Source organism: Schistocerca americana, chromosome 8, assembly GCF_021461395.2.
Source record: "Schistocerca americana isolate TAMUIC-IGC-003095 chromosome 8, iqSchAmer2.1, whole genome shotgun sequence".
Classification (NCBI taxonomy): domain Eukaryota; kingdom Metazoa; phylum Arthropoda; class Insecta; order Orthoptera; family Acrididae; genus Schistocerca; species Schistocerca americana.
This window is the reverse complement of record NC_060126.1, coordinates 289,752,508-289,772,231: the sequence shown is the minus strand read 5'-3', so window position 1 is coordinate 289,772,231 and position 19,724 is coordinate 289,752,508.

The following is a 19,724-nucleotide window of genomic DNA, read 5'->3' as shown; positions in this document are numbered from 1 at the left end:
AGAATACTCTGATACGCTTTTGTTGTTGCTGCTGCTGCTGCTAGGACAGCTATCACTCGACTGACTGTGCAAGGCACTGTGCAAGCTGGTGGTGGCTTCATAATAGTGTGGGCTGCAGCTACACGGAATAGAATGGGTCTCTGGTCCAGCTCAACCGATTATTGACACGAAATGGTTCTGTTCGGCTACTCGGAGACCGTTTACAGGCTTTCACGTACTTCGTGTTCCCAAACAACGATGGAATGTTTATCGATGACAGTGCCCCGTGTCACCGGCCCACAATTGTTCACGATTGGTTTGAACAACATTCTCGACAATTCGAGTGAATGATTTGGCCACCCAGATCGCTCGACATGAATCCCACCGAACATTTATGGGTCACAATCTGGAGGTCAGTTGGTGCACAAAATCCTGCATTGGCAGTACTTTCGCTACAGAGGCAGCATTGCTCAATATTTATGCAGGGGGCTTCCAACGACTCGTTGAGCCCATACCACGTCGAGCTGCTGCTTTACGCCGGGTGAAAGGAGGTCCGACACGATACTGGCAGGTATCCCACGATTTTTTGTCACTCCAATGTACTGACCTCACGCACCTTCCCCACCATCGTCGAGGAACTTCGGAAACTACCGCTGAGTGGATCCTCTCTCACTCTGCATTCTTTGATTTGCCTGCGCAGGTCTAGAATCTTTGTTCGTGTGTATGAATAGCTTCATGGCCAAAAACCGGACGTTGTCTTCAACTATGAAAGTAAACACTTCTCAAACTGGCAAAATGTTCTTAAACGGCTGCTACACGGGTAGCAGGGACTGTATGACTTGGACACTATATACAGTATATATATTCGGTGCCTACAGTTTCACGTCTTTCAGTGTCCCACAAATTTTTATTTTTAAAGGGGATCTCTTAAGACTATTTCCATGGGTTCGCCCCTCAAGTTTCTCCCTCTTATCACAAAATCGTCGCCTGATGTAGTCCAAACTGAAAAAATAAATTCCTTTTAAAGCACAGTTTCGTATATAATTTATATTCAAAACCTTACACCTGTGTCACAGAACAAATCCTACATCGAGAATACTTTACACAAGTTTAAGGGAAGAAATGCTTCCAATCATTATTACAGTATGTAAAGAACATCAAAATATGAACAGGCTGAAATGAACAATCAGTACATCAGACTACGTTAATCAATTGAAGTGTAAAAAGCTGAGGAGCATATTATTAGCAAAATGAGAAATATGCAAAAGTGAAATGCCAAAATGAGCACTTCTCAATTGGGAGTAAATCAAAACAATCAGAATCGCTGAAAGAGAGCTCAATAACATGAGCCATAAACGAATAAGAGCTAAGCAACTAAGCAAATAAGAGAACAGGCAAAAATGAGATGCCAACAAAATGAGAGTTGGCCGAACCCCGTCGGCACTTATAGACGGTTGCGCTCGTGGCAGCACCTCGCGGCCCGTACAACACTCGAGCCTGCGATCGCAATGCACTCTTAGCGCTCGCGGCGGCGTCTAGCGGCCCGTACGCAAGTTGTGCGATTCCTGTCACAGGTCGACCCTTAATCTACGATGTTACAACTGCTCGGTTTTCTAGGTTAGAAAGTCTCGGGGAAACACAAAAAGGGCTTCTGTCTCAAAGGGTGCAGGCCGAACACAGAAACAACGTGGAGCTAGGAACCATCGGTATAACCGTTGTAAATTGTCGTAGCTGTCTTGGGAAAGTACCAGAGCTCCAAGCGCTAATAGAAAGTACTGATGCTCAAATCGTTATAGCCAATAAAAGCTGGCTAAAGCCGTAGATAAATTCAGCGAAACTTTTGCGAAGGACCTAACGATGTTTGGCAAGGGTAGGCTAAACACAATTGGCTGTGGCGTGCTCGTTGCTGTTAGAAGTAATTGATCTTGTAGCGAAATTGAAGTAGATAGTTCCTGTGAGCTGGCATGGATAGAGGTCATTCTTGACAGCCGGAATAAAATAATAATTCGATTCATTTAGCAACTCCCAACACAGATGTCACAATTGCTGAAAAATTCAAAGAAAACTTGAGTATAATTTCAAACACGTACAGGATCATACAATTATAGTTGGTGGTGTCTTCAATTTACCCTCGATACGTTGGCGAAAATATATCTTTAATTACCGAGGTAAGCACAAAACATTGTCCTAAATTGTGCTAAACGTATTTTCTGTAAATTATTTCGAGCAGTTAGTACATGAGCCCACTCGAAAAGTAAACGGCTGGGAAAACACACTTAACCTCTTAGCAACAAATAATTCTGAACTAATAACGAACATCAAAACAGATCCAGGGATTAGTGAACGCGGGGTTGTCGTAGCGATTCTGAACACCGTAACTCCAAAATCATCCAAAAATAAACGAAAAATATACCTATTCAAAAATGCATATATAATTTCGCTTGACGACTTTCTAAGAGACAATCTTCACTTCTTCCAAAATAACAATGTAGGCCTAAATGTAGATCAGATGTGGCTTAAATTCAAAGAATTAGTATCGACAGCAGAGATTTATACCAAATAAATTAACAAACGGCGGAGCTGATCCTTCTTAGGACACAAAACGGAATAGACACTTTCGCAGAAACAACGAAAAAGTATGCCAAATTTAAACGAACCCAAAGTCCCCAAGATTGGCGAAGTTTTACAGAAGCTCGAAATTTACTTCGGAGTTCAATGCGAGATGTTTATAAAAGTTTCCACAACGAAATTTTGTCTCGTAACCTGATAGAAAATCCAAAGAGATTCTGGTGGTTTGTAAAGTATGCTAGCGGCTACATACAATCAATGCCTTCTCTGAGTGATACTAACGAAAATATCGATAACAAAGTGCTTACCAGAGTTACTAAAAACAGCCTTCCGAAATTTGTTCACCAAAGAAGACGAAGTAAATATTCCGGAACTCGAATCAAGAACGGCTGTCAACATGAGTAACTTAGAAGTAGATATCCTCGAAGTAGTGAAGCAACTTAAGTTACTGAATAAAAGCAAGTCTTCCCGTCCAGACTCTATACCAATTAGGTTCCTTTCAGAGTATGCTGGTGCAATAGCCCCATACAACTGCACGCTCGACGGAAGATCCCCACACAAAGACAGGAAAGTTGCACAGATTCAAGAAAGACAATAGGAGTAATCAACTGAATTACAGACCCATCTCATTAATGTCGATATGCAGGAGGATTTTGGGACGTAAATTGTGTTAGAACATTATGTATGACCTCGAGGGTAACATTCTATTACAAAACAATTTAGAAAATATATCTTTATGGTGAAAAATTGGCAATTGACCCTAAACAATGAAAAATGTGTGGTCGTCCACATGAGTGTTAAAAGGAATCAGTTAAACTTCGGTTACACGACAAATGAATCAAATCTAAAGCCCGTAAATTCAACTAAATACCTAGAAGCTACAATTACGAACAACTTAAATTGGAAAGAACACATAGAAAATGTTGTGGGGCAGGCAAATCAAACACTACCTTTCTTTGGCAGAACAATTAAAAAATGTAACAGGAAATTTTTGGGAATTTGTTGTAAGTTCCTATGGGACCAAACTGCTGAGGTCATCGGTCCGTAGGCTTACACACTACGTAATCTAACGTAAAACTTACGCTAAGGACAAGACACCCACCCATGCACGAGGGAGGACTCGAACCTCCGACGGGTGGAGCCGAGTGAACCGTGACAAAGCGCTCAAGACCGCACGGCTACCCGCGCGGCAAATGTAACAGATCTACTAAACAGACTGCCTACACTACGCCTCGCCCTGCTCTTTTGGAGCACTGCTGCGCGGTCTGGGATCCTTACCACATAGGATTAACGAAGAACATAGAGAAAGTTCAAAGAAGACCAGCACATTTTATATTATCGGGAAATAGAGGAGAGAGAGCGTCACTGATATGATACAGGATTTGGGGTGGACGTCTTTAAACGAAAGGCGTTTCTCCATGAGGCAGGATCTTCTCACGAAACCTCAATCACCAACTTTCTCCTCCGAATACTAAAATATTTTGTTGACGCTGACCTACATAGGGAGACGATCATCATCATAAAATAAGGGAAATTAAAGCTCGCAAATATAGAAGTAGGAGTTCGTTTTTCTCCGCACGCTGTTCGAGAATGGAATGATAAGAATTATTGTGAAGGTGGTTCAGAGAAACTTCTGTGTGATCTGCATGGTATCCATGTAGCTGTAGATGAACGTTGTGGCAGGACTCTCAATCTAGCCTTCAGTAATTTCCTTTATCCATGATATGTTATTAAAGTAACAGAGTATCATTTTTAGCATTGCAATGAAGTAAAAAAAATGGTTCTTAAAAAAAGTCTTTTCTTCAATATTCAAAAATTGTTGTAACACAGATTATGGATTCCAGAGATTCATATTACTGCAGAAATGCCGATATTCTAAAGTTGTTTTGATTTCAGTATAATGATAATAAATTACGTTAACCATACACTGTTAATATTGCAATAAAATGGAAGTAGAAAATATATTTGGGACTTCAGAGATTTAACGTTATTCTTGACCTAAACTAAAATCCTGTGCAGAAAACAACGGCGCTCTAATTGGCGTAAACAGTGAATGATGCTTGGTTGTGCACAGTGTTACAAAGTTTTTTTCGCCTAACAATAAAAAAACAATAGCGTAGATAATAGCCTTACTTTCATATTATCTTCTGGATATTTAACAGCCAGTGTCTGGCAAGAAAAGTCAGAAAATGTTTTTTAGGAAATGAAGCAAACATACAACAATGGTAGTAAGAGTATATGCTGGCAGGTACCTCAATCTTCCTTGTAACCTAACGCGGGCTAACATGACTTCTCGTGTAGCCGTTTCGGACTTTTAAACGCAGGTCGAAATGAGAAACGACGGAAGGTTACAGTTTAATGCCCCGTCGCACTCAAGCCATCAGAGACGGAGCAGAATATCGGATTATTCCAAGAATGGGGAATGAAATCGGCCACGTCCTTTCAAAGGAACCATCCGATATTTGGATGGAGCGATTTAGGGAAATAGGGGGTAACCTATATCAGGATGCGGGGACGTGGATTTTTCACCAGTGTCCTTCCAAACGCAAGGGCTACCCACTGCACCACCTCGATTGATATAGTTTCACTCGTCCGAAAGTGATAGTCGAACACCACTTTGTTGAAGGTTTCTGGCAGATTAAAACTCATTCCTACCTTTCCTACCTTTCAAACTTCATATAAGCTCTCCTGCGAAACCCATGGAGGAAAGGAGGTAGAAGATGAGGTGTTGGTGGAAGTAAAGTTGTGACGACGGTCGTGAATCGTGCTTGGATAGTTCAGTTCGTAGACAACTTGTCTGAGAAAGACGAAAGTCCTGAGTTCGAGTATTGGTCCCGCATATGCTTTCAATCTGCCAAGAAGTTTCATATCAGCGCACATTTCGATGCAGAGTGAAAATCTTATACTGGGAACATGCCCCAGGCTATGGCTAAGCCATCTCACTGCGATATCCTTTCTTCCAGGAGCACTAGTCTTGCAAATTTTACAGGTCAGCTTCTGTGTAGTTTGGAAGGTAGGAGATGAAGCACAGGCGCAAGTAAAGCTGTGAGGGCTTAGGTAGCTCAGTTGATAGAGCACTTCAAAGTGAAAGGCAAAAGTCCCGAGTTCTTAAAAAAGACTAAATTCTACGCTGAAATCTCGTGCCTAGTCACTCTAAAGATGAAGTGATTGATTGAAATTACCTCTCGAGATGTGTTTCCCCATATTCTGTTTATTCAGGTCTTGGTATGCATCATAGTCTTCCTATCAACTTCTTAATGATGTTAAAATTGTAAGCCATATTATAACCATAAAGTGTTTTATTTACATTGCCCCGGTGATAAGTGTCACTGTCACCTTCTCCACATAAAATAAGGACCTCCAAACTATGAAGTGAAGACCTCGAAAGATCGAAATATACTATATTCCACTGAAAAGTAGCAATAGCAACAGCGAAGACGTTCAATCTACTCTCGTACATTGGTATCTTACAAAAATTTGTTCCCTAGTAACACAAAATTGTTTATTTGTTGACATTAATCCTCAAGTAAAAGCTCATACAAAAAGAGGAAAGAAGTCAACAAACATAGCTCGAAAACTTCACAAGAAGACTGAAAGCATTCCAAAAACAGGCTCAAGGAAAAACATCCGAAATCCAAAAACAAAAAAGTCCAAAAACAAAACGAACACTCAACACCGAAAAGATATTCCACGAGAATGTTATAAAAATGAAAATTTTAAAAGAAAAAACTGTAACGAAATACAGAGTCACACTTCTTAATAACATGTGCTGTTTGTAAATTGAATAAAGTCATGATTGTTAAAAAAAAAGAAAAGTTCGACTCTCGGTCCGACACAAAGTTTTAATCTGCCAGGAAGTTTCATAACAGCGCACACTCCGCTACAGAGTGAAAATCTCGTTCTGGAAACCACTTTGTTCCTTGCCAATAACTCTTTTATTAGGATGTTTGACTTCTACAATTGATTTCTGTGCGAAATCTATTTTGAAGTCCAACGTCATGGGGGTCCCATTGTCTTTCGTTAATGTTTCTGTAAGATCTTGAACTAAAATTTGAATAGCTACAACTGCCTGCACGAATTACTTCAGTCGATGTCATCTCAGTACGACAGATTCCGACAGCGAGTGTGGAAGCACTTTCTGGGAACGCGTTAGTGGAGGAGCCATGTGCAAGTTTCCATTATCTGTGAAAGCGGGAACTTATCGCCAGCCCGCTAGCGGCTTTTGCCGCAAAGACGGAATTTCAAGAAGGAAGTCAAGCGACTCAGCACGCTCCAGTTAAACTTCCCTCCACCTACAGGCGACTTTTCGAGAATGAGAACAGCCGCTGCTTTCCTGGAAGGCCATACCCACAGCAGTGCTAACTCAGCCCAACTGCACGGCCACGCTCCACACAAAAGAACGATGAGCACAGGACATCCGGGGCTCTTTTCGAAACCAGTACCATTACGTTTCCTAGAAAATGTGAAGCGGTGCCCTTTCCGCCAGGATCTGTTAATCGCAAGCATTGTACTGAGGCAACTGCTGTTTTCTTTCACGTTGTTTAATTTGGTACTAATATTTTTAAGAAAGGAAACGTTAAAACAATGTATGAATCCTTACGATATGGTCAGCGTTTGGTTCCTAAGATCTAGCAGCAGATTTCTTTCCAGATTAAACTATGGGATTTCAATTGTCAGTGTCTTGCTGTTGTTGTGGTCTTCAGTCCTGAGACTGGTGTGATGCAGCTCACCATGCTACTCTATCCTGTGCAAGCTTCTTCATCTCCCAGTACTTACTGCAACCTACATCTTTCTGAATCTGCTTAGTGTATTCATCTCTTGGTCTCCCTCTACGATTTTTACCCTCCACGCTGCCCTCCAATGCTAAATTTGTGATCCTTTGATGCCTCAGAACATGTCCTACCAACCGGTCCCTTCTTATTGTCAAGTTGTGCCACAAACTCCTCTTCTCCCCAATTCTATTCAGTACCTCCTCATTAGTTATGTGATCTACCCATCTAATCTTCAGCATTCTTCTGTAGCACCACATTTCGAAAGCTTGTCTTCTTGTCCAAACTAATTATTGTCCACGTTTCACTTCCATACATGGCTACACTCCATACAAACACTTTCAGGAACGACTTCCTTACACTTAAATCTATGCTCGATGTTAACAAATTTCCCTTCTTCAGAAACGCTTTCCTTGCCATTGCCAGTCTACATTTTATATCCTCTCTACTTCGACCATTATCAGTTATTTTGCTCTCCAAATAGCAAAACTGCTTTACTACTTTAAGTGTCTCATTTCCTAATCTAATTCCCTCTGCATCACCCGACTTAATTCGACTACATTCCATTATCCTTGGTTTGCCTTTGTTGATGTTCATCTTACATCCTCCTTTCAAGACACTGTCCATTCCTTTCAACTGCTCTTCCAAGTCCTTTGCTGTCTCTGACAGAATTACAATGTCATTGGCGAACCTTAAAGCTTTTATCTCTTCTCCATGGATTTTAATACCTACTCCTACTACAGATTGAATAACATCGAGGATAAGCTACAACCCTGTCTTACTCCCTTCCCAACCTGCTTCCCTTTCATGCCCCTCGACTCTTATAACTGCCATCTGCCTTCTGTACAAATTGTAAATAGCCTTTCGCTCCCTGTATTTTACCCCTGCCACCTTCAGAATTTGAAAGAGAGTATTCCAGTCAACATTGTCAAAAGCTTTCTCTAAGTCTACAAATACTAGAAACGTAGGTTCGCCTTTCCTTAATCTTTCTTCTAAGATAAGTCGTAAGATCCGTATTGCCTCACGAGTTCCAACATTTCTTCGGAATCCAAACTGATCTTCCCAACGGTCAGCTTCTACCAGTTTTTCCGTTCGTCTGTAAAGAATTCGGGTTAGTATTTTGCAGCTGTGACTTATTAAACTGATAGTTTGGTAATTTTTACATCTGTCAACGCCTGCTTTCTTTGGGATTGGAATTATTATATTCTTCTTGAAGTCTGAGGGTATTTCGCCTGTCTCATACATCTTGCTCACCAGATGGTAGAATTTTGTCAGGACTGGCTCTCCCAAGGCCGTCAGTAGTTCTAATGGACTGTTCTTTACTCCTGGGGCCTTGTTTCGACTCAGGTCTTTCAGTGCTCTGTCAAACTCTTCACGCAGTATCGTTTCTCCCATTTCATCTTCATCTACATCCTCTTCCATTTCCACAATACTATCCTCAAGTACATCGCCCTTGTATAGACCCTCTATATACTCCTTCCACCTTTCTGCTTTCCCTTCTTTGCTTAGAAGTGGGTTTCCATCTGAGCTCTTGATATTCAAACAAGTGGTTCTCTTTTCTCGAAAAGTCTCTTTAATTTTCCTGTAAGCAGTATCTATCTTACCCTTAGTGAGATAAGCTTCTACATTCTTACATTTGTCCTCTAGCCATCTCTGCTTAGCCATTCTGCACTTCCTGTCGATCTCATTTTTGAGACGTTTGTATTTCTTTTTGCCTGCTTCACTTACTGCGTTTTTGTATTTTCTCCTTTCATCAATTAAATTCAGTATCTCTTCTGTTACCCAAGGATTTCTACTAGCCCTCGTCTTTTTATCTACTTGATCCTCTGCTTCCTTCACTACTTCATCCCTCAGAGCTATCCATTCTTCTTCTGCTGTATTTCTTTCCCCCATTCCTGTCAATTCTTCCCTTGTGCTCTCGCTGAAACTCGGTACAATCTCTTTTTCTTTCAGTTTATCCAGGTCCTATCTCCTTAAATTCCCACCATTTTGCTGTTTCTTCAGTTTTGATCTACAGTTCATAACCAATAGATTGTGGTCAGAGTCCACATTTGCCCCTGGAAATGTCTTGCAATTTAATACCTGGTTCCTAAATCTCTGTCTTACCATTATATAATCTATCTGATACCTTCTAGTATCTCCAGGGTTTTTCCATGTATACAACCTTCTTTTATGATTCTTGAACCAAGTGTTAGCTATGATTAAGTTATGCTCTGTGTAAAATTCTACCAGACGGCTTCTTCTTTCATTTCTTACACCCAGTCCATATTCGCCTCCTATGTTTCCTTCTCTCCCTTTTCCTACTCTCGAATTCCAGTCACCCATGACTATTAAATTTTCGTCTCCCTTCACTACCTGAATAATTTCTTTTATCTCATCATACATTTCATCAATTTCTTCATCATCAGCCAAAATAATTGTTAAATCCATTCAGTGGTCTGGGTGCGAAATTCAAACGTCTTACGTTGTTGTGAACTACAAAAGTAAATACTCTGAAGTATTCAAAGGACATCAGTTTTGTTGACTTATTGCAGTGTTCCCATGAGCGTAACTGTTCGCTGTTGTTTATGTCAAATTTGGCCTCAGTAGCAAATGTATAGTGTTCATCATTGTGTAAGGTGGCAGAATAAATTAAGGTCAGATTCGCACCTTACATGAGAGCTTTATACATCACAATCGGAAGGTGACTATGACACCTAACTTAATACGGCGGTAATGAGCAAATTTGCCTAGCAGTATGTAGTGCAAAAAGGGATGAACTCAGTCGATGGTAATTAACACACCGTTCCTATAATTCATGTTTGAGCGGAATGTGAAACAAGCACCGAGAGGCGTTTTAGTTTTGAATTCAGAGAGACTAGGGCTGAGCCATTTTCGATCACATGTCCAGCGAGTGGTACACATATGAGAGAATCAACGTACGCATTTAGGCGTCTGGAATGGGCACAAAACGTCCGATTGGCGGAAACATGCTAGAAAGAAGAAAGGAGCCAAAGTTTCGGTGCAATTTAAAGGTAGGGAACTTGCGATTGGTAGAGAGAGTTTCCACAAAATAAGAGGAACGCTTCTATTGGTCGAAAAAAGCTATGACGTGAAGAACGAAAGAACCCAGCTGGGGAGACAGTTTCGCTATGAGTAAGACAAGACGAAAATTTTTTGGGGACACTTCTCTGAACTGGCATCAAGTGTAGAACGGAGCGCATAATGCTCTGTAAGACGCTGAGGAGTAATTTGTGTGATCACTGCGTTCACAGTGCCTGATATCCAGCTAGAAATTAGCTGCAGCATCGTTTAGTTCCAACTGTGGAGAAACGAACCAGCCAATTAGTTAATTGTTCTTACGAGAACTGAGAGGGCATTATAATATGCACGCTGCTCCAACCATGCGCGTGTATATCGCCACATTCAAAGACTAGGGGTGAGTACATGTTCTCCCGCATAACGAGAAACATAGAGAAAGTTTCTTCTGGAAAATTCAGCAAAGATGTAATTAGTTTTATAGGAATTTCAGCGGAAGAGAGTTCATCGCAGCTTAAGGTAAATACCGCGTGCAGAGGCGTAAATTTGTTGGTTCACCAGCTCGTGTCCACTGTAAACTCGAGCGATCTTGGGTAATCTTTTGCTCAATTTATCACATAAGTAACCATCCACCGCAGACTTGATTGTCATCTTAAGAATAGTACCGAACTTTGAACCGGAATCGGACGATTTTCATAGTACTGACCAACATCATAACGTAAGTGTAGGAACAATTTTGTAAAAAAACTTCTAGTTGAACTTTAATATTGTCGTGTTGAGGATAATTTAATCTTCTGAGAGTTAATATTTAATATTGTTGTGTTTAGGATTATTTCACTTTTTGACGCTGACGAGATTCGTTATCCTGACAATTGTTTTTTGTTGTCACATTGAAAACTTTGTAAAAGCTTGTATTTTTGTGCTAATATTGCGACATTAAACATGTCACTTCAACTTACACAGTTGTCTTCAATCATATAATAAGTAAACCACAAAATATTGCACCTTACAATTGTTTATGTTAAATTTGGCAAAATTGTATATTGAAAAAGATTATCTTTTTAATGCTCAGCACCTTCTCACTCCCAGATCGAAGTTCCCGTTATTTCAGTGTTTCCCACCAACATCACATTCTAAGTACACTATGAAGTACCAGTACAATATGTATCAAACTTTGCGGATTTCATCATATAATTGCTATTGAATGATTAAACTTTCATTTCATTCTAAACTGATTCCCATTATCAACATCAGTCTGAGAAGTGTCCTTTTTTTTTGCGTCTTCAGTATTCGGACTGGTTTAATGAAGCCCACCACGAATTCCTCTTCTGTGCCAACCTCTTCATCCCAGAGTAGCACTTGCAACCCGCGTCGTCAATTATTTGGTGGATGTATTTCAATCTCTGCCGTCCCCTACACTTTTTGTCCTCTACAGTTTCCTCTTGTACTGTGGAAGTCATTCCCTCATGTCTTAACAGGTGTCCTATCATCCTGTCCATTCTCCTTATCAGTGTTTTCCACATATTTCTTTACTCTCAGCTTCTGCGAAAACCCTCCTCATTCCTTACCTTATCAGTCTACCTAATTTTCAACATTAGTCTGTAGCACCACATCTCAAATGCCTCGATTCTCTTCCTTTCCGGTTTTCCCACAGTCCATGTTTCATTACCATACAATGCTGTATTCCAGACGTACGTTCTTAGAAATTTATGCCTCAAATTAAGGCCTTTGTTTGATCTTAATAGACTTCTTTTGGCCAGGAATGCCCTTTCTGTCATCGTTAGTCTGCTTTTGTTGTCCTACTTGCTCCGTCCGTCATTGGTTATTTTACTGCCAAGTTACCAGATTTCCTTAACTTCATCTACTTCGTGACCACCGATGCTGATATTAAGTTTCTCTCTCTTTCCTCATTTCTGCTGTATCTCATTACTTTCGTCGTTCTTCGATTTACTCCCAGTCCGTATTCTGCGCTCATTAGACTGTTCATTCCGTTCAGCAGTTCATGTAATTCTTCTTCACATTCACTAAGGAAAGCAATGTCATCTGCGAATTGTATCATTAATATCCTTTCACCTTGAATAGCAATTCCACTCCTGAACCTTTCTTTTATTTCCATCGTTGCTTCCTCGATGTACAGATTGAACAGTAGTGGGGAAAGACTACATCCCTGTCTTACACCCTATTTAATCTGAGCACTTTGTCCTTGGTCGTCCACTCTTATTATTCCCTCTTGGCTCTTGTACATATTGTATATTACCCGTCTCACCGTACGGCTTACCCCTATTTTTCTCAGAATTTCGAACATCTTGCACCATTTTACACTGTCGAAGGCTTTTTCCAGGACGACAGATCTTATGAACGTGTCTTGATTTTTCTTTAGTCTTGCTTCCATTATCAACCGCAACGTCTGTATTGTCTCTCTGGTGCCTTTACCTTTTCTAAAGCCAAACTGATCGTCATCTAGCACATCCTCAATTTTCTTTTCCATCCTTCTGTGTATTATTTTTGTCAGTAACTTGGATGCATGAGCTTTTAAGTTGATTGTACGATAATTCTCCCACATGTCAGCTCTTGCAGTCTTCGGAATTGTATGGATGATATTTTTCCGAAAGTCAGATGATATGTCACCAGACTCAAACATTCTTCACACCAACGTGAATAGTTGTTTTGTTGCCACTTCCCACAATGATTTTAGAAATACTGATGGAATGTTATCTATCCCTTCTGCCTTATTTGATCTTAAGTCCTCCAAAGCTCTTTTAAATTCTTATTCTAATACTGGGTCCCCTATCTCTTCTAAATCGACTCCTTTTTCCTCTGCTAACACATCATACAAACCTTCCCCCTTATAGAGGCTTTCAATGTATTCCTTCCACCCATGCCGGCCGCTGGTGGCCGCGCGGTTAAAGGCGCTTCAGTTTGGAACCGCGCGACCGCTACGGCCGCAGGTTCGAATCCTGCCTGGGGCATGGATGTGTGTGTGATGTCCCTAGCTTAGTTAGGTTTAAGCAGTTCTAAGTTTCGTCTTAGCTTCCCTGCATTTTCTATTTATTTCATTCCTCAGCGACATGTGTTTCTGTATTCCTGATTTTCCCGGAACATGTTTGTACTTCTTCCTTTCATCGATCAAATGAAGTATTTCTTCCGTTACGCATGGTTTCTTCACAGCTACCTTCTTTGTACCTACGTTCTCCTTCCCAACTTCTGTGATGGCCCTTTTTAGAGATATTCAATCCTCTTCAACTGTACTGCCTACTGCGCTACTGCTTATTGCTTTATCTACAACCTTAGAGAGCGTATCTCGTCATTTCTTAGTACTTCTGTATCCCACTTCTTTGCATATTGATTCTTCCTGACTAATGTCTTAAACTTTAGCCTACTCTTCATCACCACTATATTGTGATCTGAGTCTATATCTGCTCTTGGGCACGCTTTACAATCCAGTATCTGATTTCGGAACCTCTGTCTGACCATGATGTAATCTAACTGAAATCTTCCGGTATCATCCGGTCTTTTCCAAATATGCCTCCTCTTCTTGTGATTCTTGAACAGAGTATTCGCTATTACTGGCTGAAACTTGTTACAGGACTTAGTTAATCTGTCTCGTATCTCATTCCTTGTACCAAGGCCATATTATCCTGTAACCTTTTCTTCAACTACTTCCCCTACAACTGCATTCTATTCTCACATGACTTTTAGATTTTCGTCCCCCTTTACGTAATGTAATAACCTTTCAATATCCTCATATACTTTCTTTATCTCTTTATCTTCAGCTTGTGATGTCGGCATATATACTTGAACTATAACTGTCGGTGTTCGTTTACTGTCGATTCTGATAATAACAACCCTATCACAAAACTGTTCACAGTAACACACTCTCTGCCCTACCTTCCTATTCATAACAAATCGCACTCCCGTTATGCCATTTTCTGCTGCTGTTGTTATTACCCTATACTCATCTGACAAGAAATCCTTGTCTTCTTTCCATTTCACTTCACTGACCCCTACTATATCTAGATTGAGCCTTTGCATTTCCCTTTTCGGATTTTCTAGTTACCCTACAACGTTCAAGCATCTGACATTCCATGCCCTGACTCGTAAAACATTGTCGTTCCGTTGATTGTTCAATCTTTTTCTCACGGTAACCTCTCACTTGGCAGTCCCCTCCCGGAGATCTGAATGGGGGACTAATTCGGAATCTTTTGCCAGTGATCATCATGACAGTTTTCAGTTACAGGCCACATGTCTTATGGATACACGTTACGTGTCTTTAATGCAGTGGTTTCCATTGCCTTCTGCATCCTCATGCCGTCGATCACTGCTGATTCTTCCGCCTTTAGGGGCAGTTTCCCACCCCTAGGACAAGAGAGTGCCCTGAACCTTTGTCCGCTCCTCCGTCCTTTTTGACACGGCCGTTGGCAGAACGAAAGTGACTTCTTATGCCAGAAGTCCCCAACAGCCACAAATACACTTTTTTTTTCGTTGTGGCATGGAAGCAAAGAACTTCCGAATGTTACTTGCAGTAATTTCTTGCCATGCCTGAAGCTCATGATGCGCCAGATCATGAAGGTTGCTGGCTGGAGGCTGGTATGAAAGTATACGTTTGCACATCGTATCCCAGACCTCTTCTGTATACACTCCTGGAAATTGAAATAAGAACACCGTGAATTCATTGTCCCAGGAAGGGGAAACTTTATTGACACATTCCTGGGGTCAGATACATCACATGATCACACTGACAGAACCACAGGCACATAGACACAGGCAACAGAGCATGCACAATGTCGGCACTAGTACAGTGTATATCCACCTTTCGCAGCAATGCAGGCTGCTATTCTCCCATGGAGACGATCGTAGAGATGCTGGATGTAGTCCTGTGGAACGGCTTGCCATGCCATTTCCACCTGGCGCCTCAGTTGGACCAGCGTTCGTGCTGGACGTGCAGACCGCGTGAGACGACGCTTCATCCAGTCCCAAACATGCTCAATGGGGGACAGATCCGGAGATCTTGCTGGCCAGGGTAGTTGACTTACACCTTCTAGAGCACGTTGGGTGGCACGGGATACATGCGGACGTGCATTGTCCTGTTGGAACAGCAAGTTCCCTTGCCGGTCTAGGAATGGTAGAACGATGGGTTCGATGACGGTTTGGATGTACCGTGCACTATTCAGTGTCCTCTCGACGATCACCAGTGGTGTACGGCCAGTGTAGGAGATCGCTCCCCACACCATGATGCCGGGTGTTGGCCCTGTGTGCCTCGGTCGTATGCAGTCCTGATTGTGGCGCTCACCTGCACGGCGCCAAACACGCATACGACCATCATTGGCACCAAGGCAGAAGCGACTCTCATCGCTGAAGACGACACGTCTCCATTCGTCCCTCCATTCACGCCTGTCGCGACACCACTGGAGGCGGGCTGCACGATGTTGGGGCGTGAGCGGAAGACGGCCTAACGGTGTGCGGGACCGTAGCCCAGCTTCATGGAGACGGTTGCGAATGGTCCTCGCCGATACCCCAGGAGCAACAGTGTCCCTAATTTGCTGGGAAGTGGCGGTGCGGTCCCCTACGGCACTGCGTAGGATCCTACGGTCTTGGCGTGCATCCGTGCGTCGCTGCGGTCCGGTCCCAGGTCGACGGGCACGTGCACCTTCCGCCGACCACTGGCGACAACATCGATGTACTGTGGAGACCTCACGCCCCACGTGTTGAGCAATTCGGCGGTACGTCCACCCGGCCTCCCGCATGCCCACTATACGCCCTCGCTCAAAGTCCGTCAACTGCACATACGGTTCACGTCCACGCTGTCGCGGCATGCTACCAGTGTTAAAGACTGCGATGGAGCTCCGTATGCCACGGCAAACTGGCTGACACTGACGGCGGCGGTGCACAAATGCTGCGCAGCTAGCGCCATTCGACGGCCAACACCGCGGTTCCTGGTGTGTCCGCTGTGCCGTGCGTGTGATCATTGCTTGTCCGGAGCAAGTATGGTGGGTCTGACACATCGGTGTCAATGTGTTCTTTTTTCCATTTCCAGGAGTGTATAACAAATCAGGGCTGGCCAGGCCAGTCGTGTAACCATAGGTTTCTCAAGGCGATTGTGTTGTCAAAAGCAGTGTGAGGTCAGGAAATGTCCTACTGTAATATACCATTTAGTACCCTGGACATGAAAAGTATGACAACAGAGTTTGTCATCCTTGCTACAAAATGGCGAACATTCAGCGTCCATTCAACAACTACCAAATAATTCCTGTCGTCGTATCTAATACCTCCCCATTCCATAATTTCAGTAATCTATCTCGAGAATCGCTGCTTTCTGTGACCTTTGGCGAGATTATCTACAGATACAATGACGCCAATTTAAGAGTCACAAACAGAAGTGATAGTTGTCATGGGGAACCACAGAATGCCACCCAGTGCACCACAGTTAGTTCCGGCTCCACGCCATACAATAAGCTCTGTTGTCTTGTCGTATGCTGCAAGCAGCGAATGACGAATGGCAAGTCGTGATGTCAGCCCACCTTCCACTAAACTTAGAAAGGATAAAGTTTTCCGCCAGGCCTATTATTAATTATATTTATTCACTACGATCCCGATTTAGGCTTATACTCCATTTTCAAGTGATAGATCGCTATAAAGTGCGTCAATGTATTGTTCTATTTAGGAAGGCCTGACCTCGTGTCATGCATGTTTAAATAAATCATGCGTAAATCGGTATGCATGTGACAATATGCGTACCTAATATGTTCCAATACACCGCCCGCGCCTAGAAACGGGATTATCCCGTCTCATACCTCGGGTACTACGGGTGATGTAAAGGGAGTGCAAGCGTTTTGAATAGCCTCTGGGGTAGGGACCATTTGTACACCCAAATGAAGGATCATCTTAGTGTCACTATCCTACAGTGAAGGGTCAAAATACGAATATTACACAGTTCCTCTTGCTTAGGGAAATGGAGTAAATCGGTTGGTTCTTCTTGCATTTGATGTGGTCTACGGTTTGCTTGATGGGACTTATGGAGGCACCATCAGTTCCTGGGCGGTCCTGGGAAAACCCCAAAAAAGTGTTTTTTCTATGTTTTCGCCGTCACCAGCGGACCAAAACCCAGGCGAGGCTTCCAGACCGACTATGTACAGCATGTGCCTGAAGCTCTAACGAGATATTCAAAGATCCCGCTCTCTAACAACCTTGACAATGTTCTTCATATCTTTATCCGTTTCCAAGATACAGATGTTCAAGGTTAGCTTACTTCCATACGTAAATCCGGTATGAGGCGAAATCTAAATAATAAATAACCGCAGCAAATCACTCACACTTTGACAGTATACAGGGTGGTCCATTGACCATGATCGGGCCAAATATCTCACGAAATAAGCGTCAAACGAAAAAACTGCAAAGAACGAAACTTGTCTAGCTTGAAGGGGGAAACCAGATGGCGCTACGGTTGGCCCGCTAGATGGCGCTGCCATAGGTCAAACGGATATCAACTGCGTTTATTAAAATAGGAACCTCCATTTTTGTTACATATTCGTGTAGTACGTAAAGAAATATGAATATTTTAGTTGGAACACTTTTTTCGCTTTGTGATAGATGGCGCTGTAATAGTCACAAACATCTGGCTCACAATTTTAGACGAACAGTTGGAAACAGGTAGGTTTTTTAAATTAAAATATAAAACATAGGTACGTTTGATCATTTTATTTCGGTTGTTCCAATGTGATACATGTACCTTTGTGAACTTATCATTTCTGAGAACGCATGCTGTTACAGTGTGGCCGGCCGGAGTGACCGAGCGATTCTAGGAGCAACATTCTGGAACCGCGCGACCTCTACGGTGCAGGTTCGAATCCTGCCTCGGGCATGGATGTGTGTGAGGTCCTTAGGTTAGTTAGGTTTAAGTAGTTCTAAGTTCTAGTGGACTGACCTCAGAATTTAAGTCCCATAGTGCTCAGAGCCATTTCTTTGTTACTGCGTGATTATCTGTAAATACCACAATAATGCAAAAATGCTCAAAATGATGTCCGTCAACCTCAATGCATTTGGCAATACGTGTAACGACATTCCTCTCAACAGTGAGTAGTTCGCCTTCCGTAATGTTCGCACATGCATTGACAATGCGCTGACGCCTGTTGTCAGGCGTTGTCGGTGGATCACGATAGCATTTGGGGACATCAGATCCGGTGAACGTGCGGACCATGGCATGGTGCTTCGACGACCAATCCACCTGTCATGAAATATGCTATTCAATACCGCTTCAACCGCACGCGAGCTATGTGTCGGACATCCATCATGTTGAAAGTACATCCCCACTCTGTCATGCAGTGAAACATCTTGTAGTAACATCGGTAGAACATTACGTAGGAAATCAGCATACGTTGCACTATTTAGATTGCCATCGATAAAATGGGGGCCAATTATCCGTCCTCCCATAATGCCGCACCATACATTAACCCGCCAAAGTCGCTGATGATCCACTTGTCGCAGTCATCGTGGATTTTCCGTTGCCCAATAGTGCATATTACGCCGATTTACGTTACCGCTGTTGGTGAATGACGCTTCGTCGCTAAATAGAAGGCGTGCAAAAAATCTGTCATCGTCCCGTAATTTCTCTTGTGCCCAGTGATAGATCTGTACACGACGTCCAAAGTCGTCGCCATGCAATTCCTGGTGCATAGAAATAGAGTACGGGTGCAGTCGATGTTGATGTAGCATTCTCAACACCGACGTTTTTGAGATTCCCGATTCTCGCGCAATTTGTCTGCTACTGATGTGCGGATTAGCCGCGACAGCAGCTAAAACACCTACTTCGGCATCATCATTTGTTGCAGGTCGTGGTTGACGTTTCACATGAGGCTGAACTCTTCCTGTTTCCTTAAATAGCGTATCTATCCGGCGAACGGTCCAGACACTTGGATGATGTCGTCCAGGACACCGAGCAGCATACATAGCACACGCCCGTTGTCCATTTTGATCAGGAGAGCCGTACATCAACACGATATCGACCATTTCCGCAATTGGTAAACGGTCCATTTTAACACGGGTAATGTATCACGAAGCAAATACCGTCCACACTGGCGGAATGTTACGTGATACCACGTACTTGTACGTTTGTGACTATTACAACGCCATCTGTCACAAAGCGAAAAAAGTGGTCCAACTAAAACACTCATATTTCTTTACGTACTACACGAATATGTAATAAAAATGGGGTTCCTATTTTAAAAAACGCAGTTGATATCCGTTTGACCTATGGCAACGCCATCTAGCGGGCAAACATAGCGCCATCTGGTTTCCCCCTTCAAGCTAGACAAGTTTCGTTCTCTGTAGTTTTTTCGTTTGATGCTCATTTCGTGAGATATTTGGCCCTGCCACTATCAATGGACCATCCTGTAT